This window comes from Ambystoma mexicanum, chromosome 4q (assembly GCF_040938575.1).
Source record: "Ambystoma mexicanum isolate Mex_15411 chromosome 4q, UKY_AmexF1_1, whole genome shotgun sequence".
Taxonomy (NCBI): Eukaryota; Metazoa; Chordata; class Amphibia; order Caudata; family Ambystomatidae; genus Ambystoma; species Ambystoma mexicanum.
The window spans coordinates 251,539,940-251,560,150 of NC_090928.1; the positions used below are offsets into that span (position 1 = coordinate 251,539,940).

General features: G+C 48.6%; 1 protein-coding gene across 3 annotated transcripts in view; it reads left to right on the forward strand.

Moving 5' to 3' along the window:
• ATL2 (atlastin GTPase 2) overlaps positions 1–20,211 on the forward strand; it is an 822,570-nt gene that overhangs the window by 175,365 nt on the left and 626,994 nt on the right. The gene's annotated exons all lie outside the window — the stretch shown is intronic.

A 20,211-nucleotide genomic window follows, 5' to 3' on the forward strand; every position in this document is an offset into this window, starting at 1 on the left:
CAGCCCTCTCTGGGGTTAGATGCCCCTTCCTAGGAGCAGATAACTGCCCCCAGGGAGGGCTGCATGACATGACCCCAAGTTCATTTTGGGTGGGGGACCACTCCTTTCCATTAAAAAAAAATCCCTGATGGTCTAGTGGGGAACGGAGGGCACTCTGAGCCCCCCGCCCCCAAAACCAGCCATGACATTCTTTTTTTTTTCCTTTGCCCCTATTCCCTAGGGGCAGATGCGTACCCATCTGCCCCAGGGGGCCCTAACCTGCAGGCCCCATCGTTTGGAGAGTGGACTGCACGCTCCGCGCCCAGCAATACTGTCTCACAAGGAGAATCTCCTCTTTCCAACGACACCTGCCCCGATCTCCGGCTTGAAATATAGCCGGAGATCGAGGCAGAGCAAGGAGGACACTCGCTTTGTGTTTTCACCGCAGCAGCCGAAAACAGCTGCCGCAGTGAAAATACTTTCAGTTTCATGTCGGCGTGCGTTGCGCACGCCGACTAGTTTGATGCCTGAAAGTATGCCAATAAGAATCTTGCATGGGGAAAGACACTTTGGGTTAATAACCTGGGGATTCCAAATAAGATACTAAGATTTTTGTGCGGACATCCTTGGTGGGTAGAGTCAGGGTTCGAAATTGAGGTGAACTGGGAGCTGTTTAGCTCCTGCTTATAAGAGCCTGGTTTTAGCTTGACGTCACTGGCTACCAGGAGCTATTTTAAACTCCCGTCCCAGTCCATCTGATGCTTAACCACACCTATGTGAATTTACCTCATGCATTTGGGACAATAGATAAATGAACATGAAGAAACCTCTATATGACATTTAAGACATTACAGGTCAAATAGAGTAAATAATGTTTGCATCTTATGTGGGAGTTACATTTGCGGAACACTGTACTATAGCTGGTAATTCCACAAGCAAACTGTTTGAAATATTAATCAATAGAAAAACCCACAGCATTAGCCCTACCCTTTACACCATCTAAGGTGGACTGTGATAATGTACAATCAGCTTTTACTGCCAAAGTCGACAGAGCCAGGTTCCTGCTTCGGGAGGCTCAAAAACAACCATCAGATCAAATAGATTACTCATTAGGAGCCTCGATCACATGCCAACAGGAACCTTTCCAATTAAAAAATGTCACCCCAGAAGAAATACTGAGAACCTTAACTTCAATGAGACCCACCACATGTGCCGAAAATGCCATTCCCCCAAAACTTATCTTGGAAACTGCTAAAATCTTCACCCCTCTTCTATCCAAGATGGTGAACGCATCTTTCCAAGGCGGACATGTCCCAGAAAGTATTAAATCAATCACGCCAGTAGCAAAGAAACCACCAGGGTCTCTTTGATCCGAGTCCGATCTAAGACTGATAAGAAATTGCAATTTCTTGCTAAAAGTACTTGATAGGATAGCAACTATCCAACGTCAAGCATACGTTGAATCCATGTTCTGCAATGTGGATTTCGTACAGCCCATAGTACCGAGACTGCAATGTTGGACCTGCAGTCACACATGCTAAGCATCGTGGAACAGGGGGGTAACACTGGTCTCCTCATTAAGCTCGACCTTAGCGGGCCCTGAAATCTTAGACCATAAACAACTTAAACTGACATTAGTGAAGGTCGCAAATTGCTAACCAGAAGCAATTAGCTGTTTAGCGTCCTTGTTGGATAGAAAATCCAGGGTCCACTGGGGTAACAATTTCTCATTTGTGGAGACCATCAGCTGCTGCATGCCTCAAGGAGCTAGCCTGTCCCCACTGCTCTTTAATCTGTATAGGAGATTCCTATGCCTGGTTCTTGACAAACTGGGTTCCTTTTTCACCAACTATGCTGACTACACTCGGCTGGTGGTGGAATTGAGTGGGGATTACAGACAGGATAGCACAAGGGTGAAGGAAGGCTACAAATCCATTGAGAACTGGATGGGAAAAAACTGGTTGTGTTTAAATGCAAATAAGATGGAGTTATTGGTATTTGGCCCTAGCCATGCCACGGCCAAACTTAACAGCTCATATCAATCCTTCTGCATAAACGACACCCAAATCAAGGTGGTAGACAGAATAAAAACATTAAGGATGTACATGGATTCATCCTTGAGTGCAGAAGCCCATGTTCTCCAATTAAATTAACTGCTCATACCACCTTTGGCTCCTCCAAAACAATCCGCCGCTACTTGAGTGAACCAATTGTTCAACAATCGGGATCACCCTCCCTGAAAGCCGAGGTTCAAAACTTCTGGACCTCAGAGCTGTAGAACCCATTTCCCCCTTGGGGAGCGAGGGGAGGGATTCTACTCCCGGCTGTTTACGGTGCCCAAACCCAACCAGGCTGGCCTGCGCACCATCCTAGACCTTTCCCAGTTCAATCTTTTCCTACCCCAAGAGAAATTCAAGATGATCACGCCCAGCCAGATATGGTCCTCCTTGCAGATGGGCGATTGGCTCAGCGTGGTGGATCTTCAGGATGCATACATGCATATTCTGATTTGGAATCCACACAGGAGATCTCTCCGTTTCTCTTTGGGAGAGGAGTACTTCCAGTTTCGAGTGCTTCCTTTTGGCCTCAGCGCTGCGCCGTGTGTCTTTACGAAGATTATGTCGGTGATTGCGGCCTATCTTCGTCTGCAGGGTATCAATGTGTATCCGTATTTGGACAACTGGCTCTTACGCAGTCCTTGCCCGTTGAAAGCCGCGTGCAATCTTCAGTCTCTCCTTCAGCTCCTGTTCCATCTTGGGCTGTCGGTGAACTGGCGGAAATCTTCCATGACGGTCTCGCAGGACTTTATTTTCCTCGGTTTTCGCTGGAACACGATCAACTGCATAGTGTACCTGACCGGGGACAGAATGGCGGATCTGTTAGCCACATGTCAGATGTTTGCGCAGTTGGAGAGCATGTCGGCCTGGTGGTTCCAGAGGCTTCTGGGCCTCATGGCCTCGTGCGTGTTGGCTCTTCCTCTTGCTTGTCTCAAGATGAGGCAAACGCAGATGGCTCTTCGGAGTTCTTGGCGTCAGGCTGTGGACCCGGATTCCAAGCTGATGATGATTCCGGCTTCCATGAGAGTGGACCTTGAGTGGTGGTCATCTCTCCGCTACCTGTCGGTGGGTGCAGGTTCCAGGACCCAGCCCCTGCGGTGACGATCACGACAGACTCCTCCCTTCTGGGGTGGGGTGCGACTATGGATCTTATTCAGGTCTCAGATCTCGGGTCGCCTCAGGACCAGCTCCTCCACATAAATCTAGAGCTTCTGGCAGTCTTCCTAGCGCTCAGGGCGTTCGGACCGATCACTGCCAACAAAGTGGTCCGCATGCGCACAGACAATGTGGTGTTGATGTATTACATTAACAAACGAGGGGGAACCAAGTCTCCCCCCTCTTGTGGACCTGTCCATCCAGATTTGGGAGTGGGCTGTACTTCATGGTGTTTGGCTGCTTGCAGTGCACATGCTGGGCCAGCTGAATGTCGCAGCGGATCCCCCTCAGCCGGCGGACAGTGGTCAGCTACGAGTGGGAGTTGAAGGCAGAGGTCCTCTCATGGATTTTCCTGCGTTGGGGCAGACCGGAAGTGGACCTCTTCGCTACGGCGGTAAACAAGAAGCTTCCTCAGTATGCCTCCAGAGGGGGGCTGGGAGCCTCCTCTCTGGGGGATGCGCTTGAGATTCCATGGCACAACATGAGAGCTTACACCTTCCCGCCTCTGCCTCTAGTTGACCGAGCAATTTGCAAGTTGAAGAACTCGGTGAACTTTTCCCTTCTACTCATTGCCCTGTGGTGGCCAGCCAGGTTTTGGTTCTCAGAACTTCAACACCTGTCGGTGTATCCGCCGATCAGGTTACCAGTGACCCCCCGATCTTCATCAGGGGGCACAGCAGCTGTGGCACCCCTCCCCACTATCACTCAGCTTGGCGGCATGGTGCCCGAGTTGAAGTCTTTAGAACATCTTAACTTGTCTGCGGCTAACATGCATATTATCCCGGCAGCCAGGAAATCCTCGACTAGGTCCCAGTACAGAAGCAAATGGCTCGGGTTCTGTCATTGGTGTTTAAGCAATCGGTTGGATCCAAGGGAGGCTACAATTGACACAGTGCTGTCCTTTGTATCCTCCTTAGCAGAGTCGGGTGTCCACGTTCTGTCATGCAGAACTTACCTTTCAGCGGTTTCCGCTTACCTTTCTACGGACCAATGCTCTTACTCTCCGTATAACCCAGTGGTTAAGAGGCATTTTGCAGGCTTGACACGCCTCCATCCTCCAATTCGTAGTCCGCACCCGTCGTGGGATCTGGATGTAGTCCTGACGGCGTTGTGCCATAAGCCTTTCGAACCGATGGCCACGGTGGACCTCGGGTACCTATCCTGGAAGGTGTCCTTTTTGGTCGCTGTTACGTCAACAAGGCGGGTCTGTGAGCTCCAGGCCTTGTCAGTGGAGCACCTCTTTTTGGTCTTTCACAAAGATAAGGTAGTCCTACGGACAAATCCTGCTTTCCTGCCGAAGGTGGTATCTGAGTTTCATCTGAATCAGTCGATCTCCCTGATGGTCTTTTCTCCAAACCCTACCTCAGAGGCAGAAAGAGTTCTGCATGGTCTCGATGTCAGAAGGGCTCTTAAGTTCCATCTGGACAGAACATCCGAGCTTAGGAGTTCTTCTCAACTGTTTGTGACCTTTGGTAACCCTCAGGGTAAGCAGGCATCTAAGGCGACTATTTCTCTCTGGATCGCTGCCTGCATTATGGAGTCTTTCACCGTCCAAGGGCTGAAGCCTCCTAAGGGTATTCATGCACACCTCGTGCGCGGGGCAAGGCAGCCGTGGTTGCCTTTCAGAAATATCCCCTGGGACTCAATCGATAGGGCAGCTACTTCGGCCTCCCCATCTGCTTTTTGTAAGCTTTGTCTTGACATGAGCTCAAGAGCTGATGCTCAGTTTGGTCAGGCTGTGCTGGGGAACCTGTTTCAGTAGGGGGTATTTCCATCCACCGGTAGATCCTGTAAGGAGTGCTTGGGGAATCTCCCATAAGCATGGAGGAAAGTGGACGGGACGTAGGAGTATAACCAGGTTACTCACCGTAGTGACCACCTTAGTCCATAGTCCCCTTTACTCCATACGACCGCCTGCCGTCCCCTCTAATAAGGTTCCTCTGTTGTTGCAAATGGGTCTTAGACCTGGCGATAGAAAAGGACTGATGGGCGATGTGCAGGGCGGAGCCAAGGTGGGCGGGCTTACGGCCGCATGCCGGGCCCCGCGCAAGAAAGAGGAAGGACAAATGTTTGCAACATTTTTTGATGCTTTTTACAAAGTGCTCCGGTCCCGTCCTACAGGATGGAGAGATGTCGGATAAGTATGGAGGAAAGGGGACTATGGACTAGGAGTAAGGTGGTCACTACAGTGAGTAACCTGGTTATTTGTTAATGTCAGGATTTACTGACTGCTTGGTTTTAAGGTATGTTGGGAATGGGTTTATAGTCATAATCTCGAATACAAATATGTCGAAAGTCAAAAAGTCGGAAAAATATGTCAAACAAAAATGTCGAATTTATTTTTTGACGTTTTTTTTTCGAAATGGGGGGGTTCCCCCAACCCCCCCTTTTTTTTTTTTGTTTTTACCTATTTTTTTATATAAACTAGAGCCCAAAAAAAATATCGAAAAAAAAAAATAATTCGACATTTTTTTTTTCTACATTTTTGATTCGACTTTTTTGCCATTCGAAATTTTGTATTCGATATTATGACTGGACACCTTGGGAATGCCATTGCAAAAATCTAGCATTTTTTTTCTCCTACATTGGAGGATGAAAACTAAAGACAGATCTGGTATTGCTATACAGAATGAGGCGTTTACCTATTGCACTTCAGATTTGGAAGAATCCAAATTAATCTACACCCAATTGGCCATGGCCTATTTTAGATTTACATTCTGAGGAGAGCATTGTTTCTGCAGAAATGAGATCGAGGAGTATTGACACTCTTGCGTAAGGTGTATTGATAATCCTGTAAAGAAAGTATACTTTACATCAGCTAATCATGATGCAGTTCTTGCCAGTGGTATGCAGATTCTGGACAGATTAATTCATATAGATATAATTCTCCAGCATTGGATCTTTCATGGATTCACATGCTTTGAATATTCCCTGTCGTCAGGCTGGGAATCCCTGGTACATTATATAGACCCTTTCCCGTAGGAAAACTTTTTCGACGCTTATGCGTCCTATCCACCTCGTTTTGTATCATACGTGCCCGTGCCGTCAGGACGTCATGATATAAATACAGGCCCCGCCCTCTCAGATTTCAACCGTCTTTCAAAGTAGTGGGATCCTCGTGTTTACTACTAGTGAAAACTAGGTTGTTTTGTCTGTTTCGCTTCGGCGAAGTTCAAATTCTGGAGAATTATGTCTGGAAAGGCGTTATTTCGCCCGTGTGCAACCTGTGGCCTCAAAAAGGTTTATGAAGGAGACGGCCACATGGACTGTATCTACTGTCTCCACCCGCACCACACGGCGGATACATGTGAGATATGCCAGGGTTTCTCCCAAAAAACCCTTAAGGACCGTAAAAGAAGGCTGGTCGACTGGCTTAATGACGGAGCGGGTGCCTACCCGGCTTCGGAAGTTGGCTCCACGGCCTCCAGGAGCAAGTCGGAGCCTCCATCGAAGAAGGTACGGCCAGCAGAAATTTGCGCTGAGGACAAGCATAAGGGGAAACATGCTGGATCCTCCTCATCACATAAAAAGCCCTCCTCCTCATCTAAGACGGAGAGGCTAGCGCTGTCAAAATCCTCCTCAGGGGACCGTCCCAGGTCTTCCATGAGTCGAGAAGCTTCAGCCGGGAAGTCGGCATCGAAATCGACGACGAAGTCTAAGGGCTCGACGACGACGACTAGCTCGTCGACCTCGGTGTCATTGACGATGCCTATTACCGTTCAAGCAGCAGCGGTTGGGATTCCTTCGTCGACGGAGACTCAGTCTATGGCTTGGCTGCCTGAGGTCTATGACCCGATCCCCCCTGAGGTCTTACTGCAGCCAGACACGGCCTGCTCGGCGGAAGGGGAAGGTGACGTGGTTCTGCAGCCATCGGATTTAGGCTTACGGCCTTCCACGTCAACGAGTGCGAGCGGGGGTATGGTACCCATATCATCCATGTTACTGACCCCCCAGACGGTTTTGTCTCTGGATGTGCTTAATACTCTTCAGAAGCTCCTGCAGCGGCTGGATACGCAGTTCCCTCAACCTGGGACGTCATCGTCACTTTTGTCCGTACCTTCCGTCGACGAGCAAACTTGTACGGCTCGCTCGACGACGAAACACCCATCGGCTCCCCAGGCGGTGAAAGATCGTCCTCGAACTCAGGAGGAGGGTGAGTTGTCAGAGTCCGACTCTATACTGGATGACTCCGGGTCAGACATCTCCCTGTCACCGTCGAGGGACCCAACATGGAATTCGGATGTAGTTAGAGTCCACGAGGAGCCAGACACAACCATCTCCCCCTGATGATGTGGGAGCCTTCCATGCAATGATGGGGAAAGCTTGTTCCGAATTCGGCTTGATTCCTGAGGAGCAGAAGAAAGACTGTTTCCTTTTTGACCATATGGGTCAAAGGAGAAAAGCGGTATTTGCCATCCCAATCCTCGACCACGTGTGGCAAGGTGGTCTCAAGACGATGCGCCATCCGTTCTCGGAGCCAGCCATAAAGGGACGGATCGAGAAAGTTTAAAGCTCCGGAGTCCACTCCGAAATGTCTAACATCACAGCCTCTGTCTGACTCGGTGGTGTCGGCGGCAGCGGCTAGGAAAGCCAGGGTCCAGCAAAAATGTTCAACTCCACCTGAAAGCGAGGCTAGGAGGCAGGACGCCTTTGGAAAGAAGGTGCTCTCGGTCGGAGCGACGACAGTAAGAGCAGCCAATTCCTTAGCGATCGTGTCACGATATGATAGGGAAATGTGGCACAAACTAGCCCCTATCCTAGAACACCTGCCAGACGAACACCGGAAAGCAGCTATGTTACTGGTGAGGGATGGCGAAGAGGCCTCGAACCACGCTATCAATATCGCAGTTGACCTAGCAGAGTCTGGTTTCAAGCAAATCAACCATGGGGTAGTTCTTCGTCGACAAGCGTGGCTCAAATGTACTACTTTCCGTCCTGAAGTACAGTACAAAGTCCTGGACATGCCATGCGAAGGGGAACACCTGTTTGGCGAAAAGGTTGACGAAGCGCTGAAAGGGATGAAAGAAGACACGGATACTGCTAGGTCCCTCGGCGCCCTTCAAACGGGTAGAAATTTTCGCTCTTTTCGCCCCTTCAGGGGTGCTTCTGGAAACTCCCGCTTTGGAGCCTCGAGGGACCGTGGATTTAACAGGCCCTCGTACTCTTCACAAGGGTTTAGACGAGCGTCCCAGTCGGCACGTAGAAGCAGGGACTATGAAGCCTCCAGGCGGCGAGGCTCAGGTCCGTCAACGAAGAACAAGCAAACCAGCAACCAATGACGGCCTTCGGAACGTCCTGGGGGGGTCGAGTCTCTCCACTTCGACCGATGGAAATGCATCACCACAGATCGATGGGTCCTAGACACGATTCGCATGGGTTATGCGCTGCAATTCAAAGACAAGCCTCCGCGTCTTCCTCCTTTATTCTCGACACAGCCCCACCTCCGAATCCTACGACAAGAGGCGGCGCTTATGTTGCGAAAAGGGGCGGTGGAAAGAGTTCCTGTGGCACAGGAAGGAAAAGGAGTTTATTCCAGGTTCTTTGTTGTCAAAAAGCCAAACGGCAAATGGAGGCCCATTCTCGACCTGAGGGTACTCAACAAGTGGCTAAAGAGCCTAAAATTCAAAATGCTAAAGCTCCAAGAGGTTATCAGGTCGGTGCAACCCATGGATTATCTATCATCACTAGACCTTCAAGATGCTTATTTTCACATCCCAATACGTCCACGACACAGGAGATATTTACGATTTGTCGTCGGGAGAAAGCATTTTCAGTTCAAGGTCCTCCCGTTCGGGCTCAAGTCCTCACCCAGGACGTTCACCAAGTGCTTGGCCCCTATAGCGGCCCATTTAAGGAAGGATGGTCATCATGTCTATCCATATCTAGACGACTGGCTGGTCAGAGGTTCATCCAAGGAACAAACACGAGACAGTCTACGAGCCACAATGTCCATCTTACAGGAACTGGGCTTCGCAATAAACTTCGACAAGTCCTCCGTAGAGCCTTCGAGGACCTTGGTCTTTCTAGGAGCGGAGTTTCATACACACACAAGCCTGGTGAAACCATCCAGCGAAAGAATTCAGAAACTTCAAAACAAGGCGTCGGAATGGAGAGGCGGTACCCAGGTCTCAGTGCGCAAGTACATGTCCCTGCTAGGGACCATGTCGTCCTGCATTCCGTTGATAAACAACTGCCGTCTGTTTATGAGGCCTTGACAGGAATTTCTAGCGGACCGTTGGGCGCAGAGCAGAGGTCGCTGGTCCGACAGACTGGTCGTCGACGAACAACTAGTTCAAGCACTTGGCTGGTGGAAAGTGTCTGTTCATCTAACGAAAGGAATGCCTCTACTGGAACCAGAGTTCCAAAAGACGGTGGTGACGGATGCATCGCTGAGCGGATGGGGAGCTCATCTGGATACGTTACAGGTACAAGGCCAGTGGTCTTTGCAGGAGTCCTCCCTGCATATCAACCTGCTAGAACTGAGAGCAGTGCGATGGGCTCTAAAGTCTTTTCTTCCTCAACTGAAGGACTCGGTGGTGCGTGTCATGACGGACAACACCACTACGATGTTCTACTTGAGGAAACAAGGAGGGACACGTTCCAGGTCCCTATCGACGGAGGCACAGAAAATCTGGCATTGGGCCCTGCAACACAACATGCAAATCTTAGCGTTCCACCTTCCAGGAGTGAGAAACGTGGAAGCCGATGCCCTCAGCAGAGAAATGAACGAAGTTCACGAATGGGTGCTGAACGACCAACAACTTCAACAAGTATTCAAGGAATGGGGACACCCTTCCATAGACCTGTTTGCAACGAGGAACAACAAAAAATGCCATCAGTACGCAAGCAGATGGCCTCAGCAGGGCTCACTGGGGGATGCGTTCTCATTCCCATGGACGAACAAATTCCTGTACGCATTCCCTCCATTTCCCCTTGTCCGGAGGACGTTGCAATGGATCCTCAGGTACCCATGTCGGGTAATTCTGGTGGCCCCATACTGGGCCAGACAGGTGTGGTTTTCAGACCTACTACACTTAGCGGCGGCGGAACCAATGAGATTCCAGAAGACCCCCGACCTTCTGTCTCGACAGGAGGGTGTCGTTTGGCATCACGACCCGGACAGCCTCCAGTTGACGGCCTGGCTCCTGACTTCGCCGAATTTGGTCGGCTAACGATTCCGGAGGACTGTCGACGTATCCTGCAAGCGGCAAGAGCACCTTCCACAAACGCCTCATATGCGTACAAATGGAAAAGTTTCTGTCAATGGTGTGAGGATCAACCAGGTTTGGCCCCGCAATCGATTAAGCCGGAACAGCTCCTTCCATACTTGCTGTTCTTAGCTCAAAAGGGCCTGTCGGTGTCGTCAATAAAAGTACACCTAGCAGCCATTTCCAGGTTTACTCGTCGACGGCACTCGGCACCATTGTTCAGCGACCGCCTGATTAAGCACTTCCTTAAAGGCCTCTTTCGGAGTTTCCCTCCAGAGAAGAAATTTCCGCCGGAGTGGAGCCTTAATCTGGTCTTAACGTCTCTTATGAAGCCTCCTTTTGACCCAATGTCATCATCGTCTCTAAAGTTTCTGTCGTGGAAATTGGCCTTCCTGGTGGCCATCACTTCAGCCCGACGTATTTCAGAAGTTCAGGCTCTAATGGTAGACCCACCATACTTACGATTTTTCAAAACCAAGGTAGTCCTAGCCACTAACCCACAGTTCATACCAAAAGCTCCTTCGGTGTTCCATAAACACTCCTCTATTGTGTTACCTAAGTTTTTTCCGGAGCCATGCTCGGGAGCGGAGCGCATGCTACACACATTGGATGTAAAAAGGGCTCTCAAGTTTTATCTTCATCGTACGCAACCGTTCAGAGAAACGAGACAGCTGTTCGTGGCCTATGGTTTGGGTGCTAGAGGAAAAGCCATTTCAAAGCAAGGACTATCAAGATGGGTGTCATCTACCATTTCGTACTGCCATTCCAGGGCAGGGAAGCCTCTTCTACGACGGCCAAGAGCTCATTCAACTAGAGCAGCGGCATCCTCGACGGCACTGTGGGCCGGAGTCCCTCTAGGGGACATCTGCATGGCGGCTACCTGGGCGGCTACACACCTTTACCCGCCATTACTGCCTGTCGCAGCAACATGCCAAAGACACCCGGATGGGACAGGCGGTGCTTCGACACCTATTCCAATAAGGTAAGCCCCGGCTGCGGGGTTGCATCCTGTGGAATTTATGACTGTATGTGGTTCGTTTTTTCCTGTGTTAACTATTACTGATGTATACATGATCATAGGGAACGGCCTTTGCGAAGAAAGTATATGGGTTTGCATGCACGCCTCCTCTTGGGGGTGGTACTGCTATGTAATCTATTCAAAGCATGTGAATCCATGAAAGATCCAATGCTGGAGAAGGGAATAGTTTCTTACCTGTAACTCCATTTCTCCAGCATTGGTATCTTTCATGGATTCACATGCGCCCACCTGCCTCCCCTGATCATGCAAACCGGTTCCCCCACTACTTTGGGGGCCGAAATCTGAGGGAGCGCGGGGGCGGGGCCTGTATTTATATCATGACGTCCTGACGGCACGGGCACACATGATACAAAACGAGGTGGATAGGACGCATAAGCGTCGAAAAAGTTTTCCTACGGGAAAGGGTCTATATAATGTACCGGGGATTCCCAGCCTGACGACGGGGAATATTCAAAGCATGTGAATCCATGAAAGATACCAATGCTGGAGAAATGGAGTTACAGGTAAGAAACTATTCCCTTCTGAGTCAAACTAAGCCTGAACGGTAATCAATTTTGTCTACACTAAAACTACATTACCACTAGTTATGGTTATGTTACAGGAGCAGCTACTATGGAGCCAGCTGTTCAAGTTTCTTGGGGCAACATTGAGTTCAAGTTTCTTGGGGCAACATTGAGGCACACAAGTTATCAACTTTCAATTTGATATCAATTTTTTCCTGACACTACTTACGAAGTAGAAGGATAGCGCTACCTGTTTTCTTCAGTGTTTGTTTTGCGATTGTGAAATGGTTACAGCACGGCAAGTAATCTTAAGCCTTTTGGTGGCTATAAGGACAGCAAGCATAAGCAATGTGTTGCACCCTTAAGTGTTCCGCAAGCAAAAAAGATTACCTCTAATCTCCTCTACTGACAAAAGAAAACAGACTATACTTTGATGGAGGCTGGTTTTCACTTCCCCTTTCCTCGCTCATTGTGGTTATTCCACATTCACCTTTGTCTGCCCACCAATCCTTTGCTCGATCCCTTATCCTTTGGCTTGGAATTCCCAGATTATATACTTGGAATTTGCTAGAGGAGCCTTGAACTATCCCACAATTCTGACCGCCACACTTTCAGTGCTTCATAATCACATCCTTGTGCTTTCTCACAATCGCGCTTCCACTAATGCTAGTGTTTCCTTCCAAGATGCAAGGAACGGACATAAATAGTAAATGCCAGTTACAAGATATCCATGGTCTGCATTACTTCTGATCTGCTGTCTACCATTACATATGCACACATGCTTATAATATTGCATGCTTTAGTGCAATCCAATAATATAAGCCACATTTTAGTTCTTTACATTGTTCCTAATCCTGCCTCACATTTTTGCCCTTATACTCTAACGTCTTGTCCCCTTCATACTTGTGTGCTATTCCGTCCTTTGGGACAGGCCAGAGCACTTTTTGATGGCATCAATAAATATTGTCCTTTTTATTTTTATGAAGGGACAGTGCATGTGACTTCAGCCCCGCATTCATGAGCCACACCTATCTCATTGCCCTTCAGTCCTTTTCTCTGCATGGTAGGACACATTTTGTATCACAGGGATATTTTTGTTTTTCACCCGCTTCAAATTTGTCTTCCTTCCCGGTACTGCAGTTGCCTTCTTTCTTTTTCTGGATACCAGAGTTTCCTCTGAGGGTCTCCTGCTGGGGGCTAAAAGTACTGGGGTATCTCCAGATGTTCCCCTGAAAGGAGCTAAACTAAGCACCAGCAAGGCTGAGAATCCCCATTGTGCAGGGGTAATAAGAACGGATTAAGTTCAGAGGTTCCCCTTTGAGGCTAAACCTACTGCCGGTCAATCTGAGTGAGTGCAAAGGTCTGCCACGCATCCAAAGTCTTTCTCTGCTGAGTATGCCTCGGAAGGCTTAAGATTAAGTCAAAGCTCCTGAAATATCAGCCAAATTTACGATGGCTTCTGACAGATCTGTGACACATGTCAGAAGAGGGTCTCAAAATGACCCCTCAACCAGTGTTTACTGTCATTTTGACGGTTTGTTTGTCAGCAGCGTCTGGTCTAGATGCCAGGCCCAAATCTTTACCGTCTGCATCATTGGAGAAAAATCCTTTGCACCATTGGAATAAAAGAAAGCCTTCTGCCAATGTTATCACTCGCCCTGTTCCCCCCCCCCCCCCGATCCCCCCCTTCAACTTCTGCTCTGCTGCACTATGTGGATCTGTGGATTCAGTCATTTCCTGAATCGATGCACTCCAGTCCTGTGAAGGCATACTTTAAGGACCTATCTGGGGACATTGCCCCAGACCACCAGAGGCTCCTGCACCATAGGAGATGCTGCCTCCTCCCAAGTCGGTGGAAATGCCCCCTCTGATGGAGAGGCCTCTGGAGCCTCCACGCCAGCTGATCCCACAAAAAGGATGTGCTGAATGACGACAGACAGTGAATATCCGCCTTCCATCGGGGGGTTTCAGGATAGGGTGCTGGATCTGATTGCTTTTTGTGTTGGACGTTCCGACTCCTGATTCCTCCTCCGAAAACCCCCCCCCTCCCTCCACCCCCCGCCTCCTCCCCACAGCACTGCAGGCATGTGATATCTCAGGGGCCCTTATGTTGAAGTCACAAGAGCTGTCTGGCCTTTTCCTTCGAAAGGGCAGTTTGGCAGAAGCATGCAAGGACTAGAATAAACCACTTACGGGTCAGCACATAAACAGATTGGCGCTCATTGAAGGCCTCTGAGATTTGCCTCACTACATACCCTCTTCCTTCGACACTGGTCGCTGCAGCAACCATCAAGTGCAAGTCTTAGTCATCCTCTGCCTCACAGGTGTTGTAAAGAGTCGGACAGCTTTTTCCATAATTTTAGATTAGTTGCAGCAAGAACTGAGTTCGAGCAATTCTTTCCACAGGCTAGACTTCATCATTTCAAGACCCGCTTGTCGGGTGCCAGTCTTGCACAGGATCTTTTAGAGGCTGCTGCGCATGTCTACTTCTGCGCATTACCTTACGATTGGCGTTTATATCCCTCGACAGGTGTGGCTTCACGCAACCGAGTTCTCAAAGGAAAGGTCCAGGAGAAAGTCCTTGATCTCCTCTTTGAGAGTAAATAAGTTTTCCACAGTTCCACGGATGAAAACCAAGGCTAGCATCTTGTGGTTTGTCCTTGCTGAGCCACCAGCAGCAAAATCGTCATATCCCCAAAAGTCTTTGCTTTCGAGATCCTTCTCTGGGTCCTATGAGTTTAGGATGGCAAGACTAGTCAGCCGGACAGTTCCCCCAAGCGTTCCTCAACAAACAGCAAAGGCAGATAAAAAAAATACCAAGTTATGTTTTCCAATGGTCCCATGCAACTCCAGGGGGTGGGGAGGGGTGTATCTCCTTACACCTGGAGGCTTGGCAGACCATGAACATGAGTATTTTGTGAGTGGCTCTGGCAGAGCTGGTCTTGGGCAACGGATCCATACTCTGTTAATTCCATTGTCCCCGGGAATGACAGCTGACCTCCGCTGGTCGTCCGACTTTACCAGTTGGGGGTGCAGTTCTCAGATCAATCGAGTCACGTTAACAGGTTCTTCCCCGTTTGGCTGGGGCGCATCGTTGGGCTACTTGAAGGTTCTTGACCTATGGTCTGCCCTGGACAAGGATCGCCATATTAACTACCTTAAGCTTCTAGCAATCTTCCTTGTCTTGAAAGCTTTTCTGGCCAGTATCTCCAACAAAGGTATTTGGATGGACAACTCAGTTGCAATGTTCTACGTGAACAAACTGGGTGGGACCAAATCTCTGCTGCTAGTAGTCCTAGCCGTTAAGATTTGGCAGTGGGCAGTGCAGAACGTTATTTGGCTGCAGGCTGGTCATATCCCAGGCAAAGAGCATAGCAGCCGACTCCCTCAGTAACCAGTCTGTAGCCAATTAGGAGTGGGAATTGAGCGTTCAAGTGCTATCCCAGATCTTTTGAGTGGGGGACTCCGACTGTATACTTGTTTGCATGCCTCCAGGGAAGGCTTGGACTCCCTTGGGGGGGATCCACTAGAGATTTTGTGGGATGGGATGTCTGTGGTCGTCTTTCCACTGATTCCCATAATCCATTGGGCGTTGCTGAGGAGAGCGCACAACTGCACTCGAGTCTTCATTGCTCTGTGATGGCCAGTCAGGTTTTGGGTCTGAGCTAAAACATCTGTCCGTATACCCCCTGATCTATTTGCAAACCCTCCACACAAGCTCTGTACAGGAACAAATGGCTCAATTTGTGTAATTGGTGCCTAGGAAAAAAGCTTGATCCTTGTCTCACTTTAATAGATTGCGCCTTTTCATATTAGACCTTGCATCTGCAAGTTTTCTTGTACATTGATGTCAAACCTACTTGCCCGCTATTGGGGCTTACCCCTGACTCATGTTTGTTCACCCTCACAAATTCTGTGATCTCATTTCACTGGTCTTCAGTTTTCTTCCTGTCAAGCCACCTTATCCTAAATAGGACCTCAATATGGTGCTCAACGATCTTTGTCACAAACCCTTTAAGCCCATGGTAACCCAGTTGAAGCTGCTTACCTGTATCGTGGCTTTTCTGATAGCCATTACTTAGGCTAGAAGAGTAGGGGAGCTGCAGGCTCTCTATTGAAGAACCTTTTCTGGCGTTACATAAGGACAAGGTAGTGCTCTGTCCACACCCTTCCTTTCTAACATTGTTTCAGACTTTCATATTAATCCGGCTATTGCTTTACCAGTGTTTTTCCAAACCCTGTATCAGATGCCGAATGGGTCCTTCACAACCTTGATTTTAGGAGGGTCGTAAAGTTCCATCTGGAAAGAACTAAAGACTTAAGAGTCTCCCCTCCGGTTTGCCACGTTTGATCCAAAAGGATCACAGGCCTCCAAAGCCTCGCTTTCCGGCTGGATGACCACCTGCATTGCAGAAGCTTACACAGTTCAGGGACTTCAAGGGCATTCATGCACACCTGGTGCGGTGCAAAGCTGCTGCAGTAGTTTTTCAAAAATACGTTCCTTGTATCGTTAGGGCGGCCTCTTGGCCTCTCCCTCAGCTTTTTATAAACACTATTGCCGCGACCTCAGTTAATGAGCAGACACTTGGAGGCTCTTCAGAACCAGCTCACCGAACTAAGTGGGGGAGTTTTTCCAGCCACCCATTTTCTATATCGTGCTTGTGAATCTTCCACAAGTATGGAGAAATGGGGACGTAGGAGTAAAACAGTTAGTCACCATAGTGACTACGTACTCCTAATCCAGTCTCCTTCCTCCATACGCCTGCATACCCTCTAAAAGGTTCCCTCATGTTGCTAATATGTCTATCCACCTTGTCAATAAAAAAGCACTCTGCTGGGCAGGGCTCAGGAAGGCAGGGCTAAAGCCGGCCCTTCATATTTTTGTTTTTTGATGCTTTCAAAGTGCTCCCGCCCCAAAAACAGAATATGCCACCAGTATGCCACCAGTATGCCACCAGTATGGAAGAAAGCGTATTACTAGAAGTAGGTTAGTAACTACAGTGAATGTTTTTTTTTTTTTTTTGACTGCAGTCTGGTTTCTCCGGCAGAGGTAAAAATACACCAGACATAGCTCATGATAATCTCGGGAGGATAGCTCTGGGGCAACGTGCTCACCTTGGAAGCACGACAACACGGAGCACCACAGGTTTGATCCCCGGGTCCGTGCTTAGACACCTATGGCTATTAAGCGCATTATTAATAACCGATTATAGCATAAGACCACTATGGTGATGATTAGCATGGTATAAAAACATTGTCTCTGGTAGGCCATGGAAACACTTCATCAAAAGTAATTTTTAAAAATGTATTTTTATTCCACATGGTTAAGACCTCTCCCATGAATTTGTGGTGTTGCATAGGTTTAGTCTTTCCATACCCCCAGGTTTCTGCTCCCCTCAACACCCTTGGAACCTAAAATTATCCAAGAGGTTAATCCATTCTTCTGATCCATACAGCCTGCCACAAAAGAACTCTGGCAAGTATTATATTCCTTTTTATGTTCTCATAAAGAAACTAGTGTTTAAATCTGCATTTGTTCCAGCACGCTCCAAAAACGTTTAACTGCTCTTATTCCATAGTTTCTACATGGGTGGCTAGAGGGAGAACTGAATGCCATTTGACGGGTGCCTTTTTTTCCCCCCTCATTCTTAATCTTCCCTCGGTCTTCATTTGGCATCAAAGTTTCAGATAATTTTAGGTTCTGTGTACAGGTAATTACAAATGCAAAATGATGTGGTAATCTTAGTTTCTTCTAGTGTTGCTCTGAGATCAAGAATCTGAACGCCAACCACGTTGATTTTGATCTCCAACACAGAGAAGCAGGACATTCACTGTTGGATTTTGTAGACTTTGCCTCCAGGAAGTTCCCTTTTGCCACACTGAGCCAGTCATCTCACTTTTGACACTCCTAGCAGTATAGTTGGGGGGGCTCAGTTTTGCTGACTGGCTGCCTGGTGTATCTTCAGACCCTCGCAAGTCCCAAGCTTTCCTCACCAGTTTCCTGCACTTAACCCTCTCACCCCACCCGCCTGGGCCTTGCACTTGCCGCAGCACTGCTGCACTTGGGTTACAGCCCATGAGTGATCTCTCTGCACTTATCCCATGTTCTGACGGGACTGGGCTCACTTGGTCCGGATTGCCACCAACCCCTATGCACTTCCTTTTGTCACCTGCATAATCTGAATGTGTACCATGCCTAGTAAGATCGTTTGCCCCGTCTTCCCCTCTCATGCATGGTTGTGCTTTGAAACACTTGTGTATAAGCGCATAATAAATCAAACTGGGTGCCAATCAATACTTAAGTTTGAGTGAAGAAATTTAATGTGATTCCCTCCCCGCCCCCCCCATGGGAATCCCAAACTTTTTCTAACCGTTAATTCATATCTATCTTGAAAACATATTTTATAAAGATTTAAAGAATCGCACCCACTCTGCTTTAGCAACAAAACGGGGGAAGAGCCTGTATGTTTAATTGCTTAAGTGGTAAATTGTTCAAAAATAGTGATATTGTACACAAACCAATGAACATAGTCCAATTCTCATAAACTCAACGTACCTTCAGCTGCTCGATTTATAAGCAATGTGTCCTTCAATGAAGTCCTGTAAAAAAAACCACTGGCAAAGCATTTTTGGTTTGTGTATTAAGCATTTGCCAGGCACTGCTAGTAGATGCACCATTGTGCACCTGCTAACGCCAATTGGCAGTTAATACGACTACGGCATGTCTGGCCAGTGCCGTCCCCATGCCTACACAGAAAACGAAACTGTTGGCATTGGCAATGCTCGTTTTACTTTTAAACTTGCTGACAAGTCGTTGTTTTCATGTTCGTGTAGGCGCAGTAGGAGACAAATCCTGTACTAGTGGCCAGTCCTCCATTGTTCTCCTCCCCACCCCCCAAAACCACCATCTGTACTCCTGTGAGGCTGCATAATTCAGAAATGTAAAACCTATTGCAAATGTTTATCCATTGCTGCGCTTTCACTGGTTCTTTTGTTCGATCAGCTTAAAGAAATCCGGCTTGTGTAAATCCTTTTTTTGCACATTGCATCATTTTGGCCTGTGTTGGTGGTAAAAGTTTCTCACTACTACTTTGCTGCCTCCATATTTAAGTATCAAAGGGATTAGCGTTTCAAAGCTTCTGCGTTATGAATCGTGTCCCAATTCTAGCTAGGAAGTGGGAAGAGAAGTTTATTGCCACATAAGCAACCTCTCGATCCTCAAGTGCTTCAGAGAGCCACGCAGGTTCATGAACTGTACCACTGGTCTTCTCCTGACCTAAGAATGACGTGACTGGGTACAGGTTTTCTCCGTTGACCAACTCCAATTTCAAACTTGTGTTCTTTTTGGTCTGGATTCGGTAAAAACGTGTTTATCTGCAAAGTCATGGTTTTGGATATTTAGTTGGCTATGTGCGTTCAGTTTTAGACTTGTGAGCCAGGGAATTTATGGGTAGGGCCGAGCGTGGGGGTCTGGCCTGGCTCTTGGGGACAAGCACGAGCCAAGCCTGGGAATGGCAGTGTGAAACGGGAGGGACCTGGGTTGAGGGGGTAAGAAAAGGAGCTAAAGGGGTTGGGGAATGCAAGGCACTAAAAGGGGCTAAAATGGACTGGGGCAACAAGGGGCTAAACGGGACGGGGAGTAAACTTTTGATTTTCCTGAGGGGGCCAGTGGCCAACGGCTTCGGACGTTCTAAAGTATAGGGACTTTCAGCGCAGATGGCTTTTCCTGAGGGGTGCCCAGGCCCCGGGCCGCCTGCATATTCGGCGCCCCTGGCAACAAAAGGGGCTGAATGAGACTGGGGCAACAAAATTGGCTAAAGGGGTGTGGGGCAACACCGGGACAAGGGTAAAGGGGATTAAGGAAATGGATTAAAAGAGGACAGCACCAGTGGTTATGTAGGGGAGGCAGGGTTAGGGACTACTGGGTAATTGGATAATAATTTATGTAAATATGTCCTTTGTAAAGCGCTTTATTGTACTGTTTTGGGGATGGCGTGCTGGAGGGGGTCTGGGGCAGGGATAAGAGGATGATCGCACTGGGAAGGGAAGGGGTAGTGCTTAACGGTGGCAGTTTATTTTTTTAATGGGTAGGGGAGGTGGGGGTGGGACGGCCAGAGAAGCGCAAGAGGCAGTAAGCATCGGTGCCGCCTCCCTTGTGCTCACTTGCCTTCAACTTTGCTGGGCCACCAGACGATGCAGTCCTTGCCGCAGGAGTTGTTCCTTTTCCCAGCCAATCAAAGCGTCCAGGATGGGGCATGAAGTCACGCGAC